Consider the following 8,559-nt stretch of genomic DNA (forward strand, 5'->3'; position numbering starts at 1 on the left):
TGTCGGTGACACGCTGCAGTGGTGGAGATACGACTGAAGAAGAACCGCTTTGCTTTTAGAAACTTTCATGTCTGGTATCTGATCTTCCTCGGTGGCGAAGGTGATTTTCTGATGCTGATTAAACTCATTTTCGTCTTGTTTTCATCCCACACAAACCATGAAAACATTAACAGCTGTTAACACTGTTGACCTCTGACCCTTCATCGTCATATGTCACTGTATGTCACAAGGCTCTACCAATCACATGTTGCTATTGATTTTACAGTGCATCAGTCAAGGCCTTCTGATCCGGAGGTCAATGGGAGGCGTCACCTCCTCTTAATTAAGCTACCAGTCTAAACTCTACACATTTAGTTTCACATTGAATCAGCTGCTGGAGCAGTACAGTAAATGATGCTCTTAATAACAGATTTAAAGTAATTTGCAAAACTTGCTGCCATAAAGAGCCAACAAAGACTTGCTTTCTTTAAAAAGGATGAATCTGAAACGTTAGACGTGCCTTGTTAGGTGTTCTTTGAGTCCTGTACAGAGATAATACGTTTAGTCTACTTTGTTGACAATAAGAAAAACACAGAATATAACCAGACTTATACTTTAATGGCAATTTGACCAGTACTTGTTTGAGACTTTCATTTGTAAAAAAGAAAAACAACAATTTGTGTTTGAGGAACACATATATTTCTACAGCTCAAAGCTCTCAGTTCATGTGCTCATTCTTCTTCAGGCACATGAAGTTCTTGTCCACAGCTGATGATGTATACGGTATTTAAAACACTGCATGCTTTCAGTCTTACCTGTCGGCCGGAAACGGGGAGATTGCATCATTTCTCCTGGAGCTGTTTGCATTTCCTGTAATCAAGAACCGACCCTTTGGCCGATAAAATAAACAGCTTTTTATTAGATAGAGTTTGATGGTGAGAGTTTTCTTGTGGTATGACTGAACAGAAAAAAACAGCCGGTGAAAGATGAGAGTGAGCTTTCATAAACTCGAGCAGGGGAATATTGCATTGGAGGTCGATTCGTCAGCTGCAGTGAGCGGAGTCCTCGTGTGCAGGAGGATGTAATAGTCTCCACAGACATCTCTTTTTCTAATGTACTCTGAGGTTCTGAAAGGTTCAATTTGAGCAGCGTCTTACATGAATAAATTAAAGTCAGCACTCGGAGGGAAAAGGGGCAGATAGTTTTGTGTTCCTGTCTCTTCATGGTTTCTTCTGTGGACATCTCGTGGATGTCTTCATACATTTCCTGTCGATCCTTCATCCTGTGTGATTCCTACAGTGAGAGGAAGTCAGACAGTTTGAGGGAGAGGATGCGGCAGCTCTTGGCTCGTGTTTGGACCACATTTAAATCAGAGTGTAAATCTCCAGCGGGAGGGATGTGACGCGCCGCCGCCCATTCCCTTCCTTGCTTTATTTTAAGATCTTAATCTGTGTGAGTTGGAAGACACTTTATTAACTGTTTGCGGAGAGACTGTCCAACAATCTCTCCGTGCTGACTTAGAGTGACATCTCTGCTCTCCCAAATGCAACCAAAATGGGAGAAGTGACGTAAATAAACTAGATAAAACTATACTGTTTTTATCTGTGTTCTATTTATCCTTTCAACAGTGGAGTGTTGCACATGCTCAGTATTGATCAGGCACTTGCAAGAAAATGGCGGTGGGTAAAAACAAAGTTTATGAGCTGAAGTGTCAGCGAGCATTTTAATTATCCTGGAAACAGGAGTTTAGTTGGGTGGCGTTAGAGGATGTGGGCAAAACTCCAGATTGTTTTACTTAAATAAAGATTAAACATGACATGATTTAGTCTTTGTTGTTATTTGATAACAGCTAATGAATAAAATAATTTGTATAGGGGCAAGTACAAATTGACTTTGGGCAAGTAGATTTGTGACCCACTTGCTCGGATCTGGATGTGGTCCATTAACAGCCTTAATAAGGCAGGTTTACTGTATAATATGTTACGTGCAGGTGAAGGTCACATGATCAGCTCCTCTATCACCTGCAGAGTCAGTTGAACAGCCTGCAGACTAAAACACTACACATAAAGTAAAGTGCGAACTGTAATGGCAATTTTCATATCTGCAGTTTAACACTGTACCTTTAGATAATCTCAGGGCCTCACATGTTCAACTGTGTCACCATAGGACAGTGACCTGACATTTTAGATCTCTGTAACTGCAAACAACAGATTGCTGAAATACTTGTTATGTCTTGTGATGCTCTGTTGTCTGCTGTGTGCTGACGCATTGATACACTTTCTATCCTTCTCTTCTTTTCTTCTTTGCACTTATCTTCATGTTATGCTTTAAATGTATAAATACTGACTACTCTTTGTATTCGGGGCTCACTTGCTACAGTCCACAACAGGTGGCTGTGCTCGTGAGTCCATCTGCAGATGTTTTAGTTATTAATGTATGCCTTTTTATTAAATTCACTGAAAGACAAGTTGTTACGTTGGTTTGTGTCTTGTTTTAACAGAAACTGCCACCACAGAACAAAAGCATGAAAAAAAATATTTAAAATGTTATTTATTAAAGTTAGCTACCTCGACTTCCTGGGCTCAGTCAGACTTACGTGTTATCTGTTTCCTCCTCGTTGGTCGATGCTGGAAATTTGCAAGTTGAAGTTGAAATTCACAAGTTGGAATCGACGCGGTCGCAGTGTTTGAGTTTTGTGTGGCGTACCTGAGGCGGGGATCGAACCCGCGATGAACCCCTGTCTCTACATTGCCGGTCCTCCGCGTCCACTGCTGGACCATCTCCGGCGCAAAGAAGCAGAGAGAGAAAGAAACTTCACCTTCATCTGCCTGCAGAGAAACAAAGTTTACACACTGAAACCTGATCACAGTAAAACATGTTGAAAATAAAACCTGTTGACACTAAAACATGTCGACATAACAGACTGATAAAGTGTAATACTTTTGTGAGAGACTCACTTCACCTCTCAGAGTCCAGATAGCTCAGCTGGTAGATAAACTGTTCCACTGTTGGAAGGTTGTGGGTTCAAACCCCTGCAGTGTATTTTTTCTTTTCCTTCTTTTCCCTCTTAAAACCCCTTAAGCCATGCAGATAATCCATTAAAACCCTCAATATATGATTGGCTCATAAGGAATTTATATAGGAATATTCTTAAGGAATAAAAAAAAAAACTTCAACGGAGGAGATAACCAAGCAAAACCCTTTAATATATTATAATACATTTATTTATCCATTAAATAACCCCGAAACCTGCTGTGAAAGCCCCACATATGTGGAGCATCCACCTGAATTTGCAGATGGATTGAAAAGTTGAGGTCATCTCACAGAGTCCTGGTAGCTCATCTGGTAGAGAAACTGTTCTATAGTTGAAGTTTTTTTTTTTTTTTTTTTTTTTCCTTCTGTCGACTCTCAGAGGACTGTTTCATAAAGGAGTCTGTTATTGTGAAAAGCCTTTGTTGAATGAGCCTCACAAACCGAACGAGGATCAGTGTGTTTTAGTTGTTGCCTCCGTCCCTTCAACCACGTCTCTGGCATGGCTAAAAAGTATTATCAACCAGGACCGCTCTGATCATTTGTATGCGAGTGATTCTTTTCTCTAACCTTTTCTAAGGTTAGTTCCTCTGAGATTTAAAGTCTCTTCTCTGGAGTTTCTTCTTTTCCAGCTCTCTGATGTCATTTACTGCAACTTTAGAAGCAGCAGCTGTTCAGCATCAAAGGAAGCAGCGGTCGGCTTCGTTTGCATTCGCTGCAGTCAGACGGAGTCTCACTGAGGAAGAAATGTTTCCACACACTGGTCATTCAGTACTCCATCAATCTGGTCATGGAGGATCTAGTCAACGTTTACTCAATGTTACAGGTTTTTTTTGTTCCTTTTAATATAAAAGTTTATACTTTATACTTTATGAAGTTACTAAAGTCTCCTCAGCTCTGCGCAGACATCAACATCCTGCTTTGATTTCATTATCCGTCAGGTGCAGATCAGTTCTCTTTATTGTCTGAATTCACTAAGTCAAGGACGCAGACGAGGTTCTGACGACGTGTTTCAAAGTGTTTCCGTGCCCTCCCGTGCATACTGATGTTCATCAAAGGAGCGAAAACATATGCACGTTAAAAAACATAAAGTAATCGATGAGCCCCTTCAAGTACCGGGATGAAAGAAAAATTTATTAATTTAAGTTTTAGTCTGGAAAAACAACTCGCAGAGACTTGAAACGTGACTGGTTTAAGAGAATCCATCACATCAGGTTTACTGACCTGAGATGCAGTTGTTCTGACCAGCAGGAGATGGCGTTATGATGTGCACAGAGAGACAAATTCCTGAGGTCACCTCGCTGCTGTTCCACTGGCTTCTCAATGCAATCACTCGTACAGCATTTATGGTTGTCTTTCTGTAAAAAATGAAAGGGGTTTCTGCGTTTATTATCCATATTCTTACACAAATGATAATCTACTACAGCACCTACTATTATGGCCAATACTGGATTTTTGAGGCCGAGACTGATATTGATATGTTGGGAGTTACAGGGAAAATCTGATATAGCTACTGGCAGCTATACGGCCTGGCTCGGGTGTGTGTGAGGAGACGACACAGAGAGGTGACCGTGGCTGCGGTCAAAAAGTCAAAAAATCCCGTCCTAATGTCTTTTCCTAACCACTTTTTCTTGACCTCGATACGACTCCCATACAAGTAAACTACATTCTCAATTACATTTCGAAGGAAACATTTTCTACTGGATTACGGTCGCAGTTTTAAACATTTTTAAACAGCTTTAGATACTTGGTTAATGTTGTAAATTGAAACAAAACACAACAACACTACCTAGGTAAGTTTAGGCAACAAAACTACTACTATCCGCCCATAGTGGAATTTTTTGCTTGTTATACTCCTTATTATATACGTAACTTTCATTAACGCAGACATATAAATGTATTTGTATACATCAAAGACAAACGTAATCCGCAACAAAATATGTTTCCTTCCAAACATGATTGAGAAGGCAGTTTAGTTCCATGGGAATGTGATTTTAAGGAGACAGCCAGGGCTGACTGGAGTGTTTTTTCATTGAAAGAAGAGCAGAGAACGGCACTGAAGGCTTTTCTCGATGGAAAAGATGTTTTCGCTCTTCTCCTGGCTGGCGTCGGTAAGAGTTTGATTGACAGATGGTTCATCCAATCAGCTGACAGCTGACATTTGAAAGTGCCTGCCCTTTTCTAAACAGTTTCCAAGCTTCTCAGACAGTTCTGTGTAACAAACCATCTGGTGGGTCAGGTTAGATTTCTTCCATAACCATAAAGTTCACAAACACCATTTTCTGAAGTTACTTTCCATATTTTTATCTTTAATCTCTGCATGTCTGAACTTAATCTTATCAATACCAGCATCTATAGGGCTGATGCACCTTTATTAGTCTCTGCACTCTTTGATTCACTGCTGCTGTTGTGAGCAGTAACTAAGTCATAAGTTAGTGAATTCACACAATAAACATTTATTATGTACAATTAAAAAGAAAATATCCGACTCTGTGTGCAGGTGCCTGTTTATGAGCTCAAGAGGGTCGTGCATGAGGATTGAGACAGATGTTGTGTATTTAGCCTCATTTATAAAGTGTGAGTGTTTGGAAAATACTGGTGATATAGGTGGACAGTGAAGTGAACATACTACTTTTGAAACACAGCTTTTCTGTGTAGCATCTCTTTTGGAAGGTATAATGATCATGTGTCATTTATTTCCCCTGTGTGTTTCTGTGTTCCTCACAGAACAATGAGGCACAGTGATCCTCCAGGCGTGCTGCATTCACTGTCAACAGGAAATGGGGAAACAGCCGAAAGCTCCTCGTACAGTTTGTTTTGGCCGTCTTGAAGCTGCTCTGCTGAATAATAATAATAATAATAATAATGATATTAATAATGAGCATTATGATGCTGTGGATGGTTATTAAAGGGTAACGACTCCTCTGATGAGGAGCGATAAAATCACAGACGTCCTCAGCCACTCGCGCCCCGCAGACAGCTAAATATTTATTTGCCATGCTGGAAAGTAATTAAATGTTCGCAGCCTCATTCAAACAGCTTCTCACTCTTTCTCTCATTATTCACTAAGTTATTCTGAAGAGATGCGAGTGCAGAAGCATCCTAAAGGAATTCAGTTTGGATAATGAAGAATTTATGTTTGCCATAAGGAAAAGAGGATTCCGCTGCTTGGTTAAACAGTGAAACGCTGTAATAACAACAGGCCTTATTAAACCTAATGAAGCGAGACACGTGATATGAGATTCATGGAATATTTGCTGAAAAGAGTCAGAAACTTGAGCAATTAAAACATACATTTCTGAAGAGAATTGATCCTTTTCTAACAATAAGTCAATACATTTATAATGCATAACTTCTATCACATATATTTGTTGAGGTTAGTAGATTGCAGACTTATCAATGTGATTACTAAAGTTTGATTTAAGCTTGCCGCATCCACGAGGGTTGCAAGTGTCCGCACGGCCAAAGTGACGTCACACCATCAGACATGGCCCTTAGCGGGGGTTCATTGCGGCAGGTTTTCGCCTGTCCGTGCACATATGTTTTCTACTACTAAATGGCCTGCATATAGTGGATGTTGTCACTGAATGTGATTCAGGGTTTTGCAGAACTGCCCAATATCGACGTTTCTGTCTTGCAGTAATCAGAGATGGAGAGGAGGATAACATACAAACATGGTTAATCTACCTATCAATAACCGAGGAAGCATTTAAGCAGAGTTTACATTGATGTCTTGTCTCTCTCACATATTTCCTCTGTCCAACTGTTGCTTCTCATCCTCCACAAACACTCTGAGAGAGTTGACGAATCATCTACAATAATCTCTGCTTTGAAATAGTTTGAATTGTGTCGTTTCTCAGCTTCAGTTTGTTTTGTTCTCTTTTGTTATTTTCCAACAGTGGAGCAGACGTTCAGGCCAACACACTCTGAACGCCTCGCTGAATCTTTCTTCTTCTTCTTCTTCTTTCTCTCTCATGCAAACAAACTGGAAGGCAGGAAAGCTGAAACGAGGCAGGCAGAGTAATCCCTCCTCCATCTCTCCCTGTCATGGCTTCTAATCCAAGTCCCAGATGCCCCGGGCTCCTTAGCCAACTCTGTGTGTAAGTTGGTTTGGTCGCTATAGCTCAGCACACACACGCACGCACGCACGCACGCACGCACGCACGCACGCACGCACACACACACACACACACACACACACACACACACACACACACACACACACAGGGATTTTATTTGGAAACAAAGCAGGAAACAGCTGGATTCGGGGAGTGTCTTGTTAATTTGTTGGGAGACTCTGCAGACTCTTGGATGCGAGTCTCAAACAGCAGAAGGTGTTACAGCGGCTCAGGCCAGCTAATTGCTAACTTTCATGTTAAACCAGGTAATCGAGTTGGCTCGCTGTCAGCCGAGACGAGATAAATCATGGAGACGCTGCATGATGCAGCAAAAGAACGGAGTGTAATAGATGATGTGGAGCAGTATGTGGCTCGGGTTCAGAGGAAGAGGAGAGGCTGTGTTTCAACCTACAAGATCTTCATGACAAGCTATACCTACAATTAGGATATTACAGGGTAAAGAATACTACACATCATCCCAAGACGATTTATTATGCACAGAAACATTTACATCTACTCTGAGCCACAGTAGATCCTTAGTGAATAAGTGCCTCAACAACAGCATGGACTCCTACAAATAATGTTCCCATAAGGGCTGTCGAGCGTTAACGCAAATTTGTTTTAATGCCACTAATTCCTTTAATGCATTAACGCAACTTGTGATTTTTAGGTTGTAGCGGGCTCAGTTTTAAAGTTATAGAGTGAAGATGCTAAAGGAGGCTAATGTTGGCAAGGAAAAACTGTCATGGCCATTTTCAAAGGGGTCCGTTGACCTCTGACCTCAAGATCTGTGAATGAAAATGGGTTCTATGGGTACTGACGAGTCTCCCCTTTACAGACATGCCCACTTTATGATGACGTGTTAAAAAAACATGCATAATAGGTAAAAACAAGTGTCTTCAGTATCAAGACTTAGTCATTCTTCATATCATTTTTGTGCGCTTTTGGAGTGTTTGTTTTGCACTTTGCATTTCCTCAGAGCTCTGATTGGACTTCAGCTGATCATCATTTCTCCTTTTAATGTCTCTCTCTCAGTTCCACCTTTTCTCTCTTTGTGTTTATTGAGATTATTTATGAGAAGAAACAAATCAGTAAGCGGTCTAAGGTCTGGCACCGTATCATCAAAAAGCGGGATAAAGGAAAAAAAACGTTTTGGATTTATTGTTTTTAATAAGAAAAATTTTATGTCAAATTACTCATTTAAACAATGCAGTGAAACAGTGTTTCTGTCTGTGATAGCTCTGTATGTATAATTGCCCATCCTTTTTGTACACTTTGATGCAAACTTTGTCACATTCAGTGAATTGGTTTTGGATTTTGAGAACCCTGAAAGCTGCTCAGTTGTCGCAGTTGTCACAATTTCAGCTTTACTGTAGCTTTTGTAGTTAAGAAACATTGTAGTGATTTTTCCAAACGCTTATCCTGAAGTGAC

Source organism: Sebastes umbrosus, chromosome 14, assembly GCF_015220745.1.
Source record: "Sebastes umbrosus isolate fSebUmb1 chromosome 14, fSebUmb1.pri, whole genome shotgun sequence".
Lineage (NCBI taxonomy): Eukaryota > Metazoa > Chordata > Actinopteri > Perciformes > Sebastidae > Sebastes > Sebastes umbrosus.